This window comes from Mandrillus leucophaeus, unplaced genomic scaffold, assembly GCF_000951045.1.
Source record: "Mandrillus leucophaeus isolate KB7577 unplaced genomic scaffold, Mleu.le_1.0 Scaffold10, whole genome shotgun sequence".
Classification (NCBI taxonomy): Eukaryota; Metazoa; Chordata; class Mammalia; order Primates; family Cercopithecidae; genus Mandrillus; species Mandrillus leucophaeus.
Genome location: NW_012098098.1, coordinates 3,698,249 through 3,700,074, shown reverse-complemented (window position 1 = coordinate 3,700,074; position 1,826 = coordinate 3,698,249).

Genomic DNA, 1,826 nt, shown 5'->3' with positions numbered 1-1,826 from the left:
ACCTAGGTATTAAGCCCCACATGCATTAGCTATTTATCCTGAGAGCATCTTCCTTGCATAAAAGAGCCTGTTGATTTCTTCTAAGGGGTCTTTTATTACTATTTATTATTTTTATTTATTATTATGTTTTTCAGAGAGGAGTTCTCGCTGTGTCGCCCAAGTGGAGTACAGTGGTGCCATCACAGCTAACTGCAGCATCAAACTCCCGGGCTCAAGTGACCTTCTGCCTCACCCCCTCAAGGAGCTGGGTGTAAATGCTTTTTGAGGCACTTCTAACTTGAAAACATGGTACGGAGGAACTGAAGAGAATGTCCTTCCTAGCACCACCTGCTTTCTAAAATTGCCACTGGCAGATTGTCCCTGGCGTCTTGTGACCCTCTGGGGGCCGTGCCAGGCTGTCCCTCTGAGAGACCTGGGCTCTGTTTCCAGCACAGCTGGGGAACGGAATCCTGCACACACTTCCACCGCTGGGACCAAGGCTACTTGCATAAAAACACTCTCTGCAGATCCGTGCTTCCATGAAAGGGGGAAAGGACATCCAACCTCTTTGAGAGATTTTATCACCTCCAAAATGATGTTTGCACTCCTTTTGCCAGCCTGGTGAAAGACAGACCCACCCACAAGCAGAACTAAGGCTCCTCGGTGTCTCTACATATTAATGTTGCGGACACCACACAGAAAGAGAGAGACAGAGTTATGATGGGACCCACAGGAGTTGCAAATAAGCACGTTGTCAGGGCTACATCACTGCTCTGTTCCTTCCCAGTGGGAGACTCAGGCCAAGCTTCTTGAACATGTCTGAGCTTCTGTTGCCTCCTCCGTAGAAGGCGGGTCACATTTGCCTCTGACGGTTTGTTGTGAAACATATTTAGCTATGACTTTTAAGGCGCTAAGCTCAATGCCTGGCACATCATAGCACTGCTAATTACCATCATTAATTATGTCCTAAGGAGGTCAAACGGCACAGTACCAGTTACTGGCAGACATGAGTAAGTCGCTTGAACACCGAACACCATTTTCTGTATCGGTCAAGTGGGCGGCATTCAGACGCTTTTGTCTGTCTCACAAGCGTGTTGTGAGGGTCTCATAAAGTTTTGGGCATGTAATTTCGAAAGGTGGCAGCCACGTTTTGAGTGCTTGTGATGTGCCAGGCACGTGGCTACGGGGATGCCTTCATTCGCTCAGGGAGCGGTTCCTAGTGGCTGGTCCCTGACATGTGTGTGCTGGGTGGGGCTGGGGGATGTCTTCTCCTAAGAAGTGAATGCACCGCCAGGCTGAACGCCCTCGTTTTCTTCCCGCTGGACTGGGGCCTGGGAGGGCATGGACGTGATGGTCTGTGCAGCCGGGTCTCCTCGACCCCTAGGGTCTTCCCGACCCTTAGGTTGGCAAACATGAAAGACATAGACGAGCAGACGCAGGCTGCCACGTTCGTTTTCTCTCAGGGTATGCAGAGGTCAGGGTAAGAATCCCTGACCTCTCGGGCGTTTCTCAAAGGATGGCCTCTGGCCGTCCGCAGCGCAGTCGCCGGGGCTGGGCTGGCTTCGAATCTCCATCTGCCTGACCCTTTAAAGAGCTGCCGGCTGAGTCCAGGTGTGAGCACACGAGGGTCTGCAGGGTCTCAAAGGAGGGAACCGCGTCCTGCAGGAGGAGCAATCAAGGCCGGCTTTCCGGAGGAGGCGGCCTCTAGGACTGGAAGAGGAGGTGGGATGTGTTTCAACCGGCAATGGGCCCCGAGAGGCCAGGGACTTGTTCTTTCAGTAACTCCAAGGCTTGGCAAAACGCCTGTCACGGGCAGCGCTCGACAATGACCAGCTAACAGCATGAAC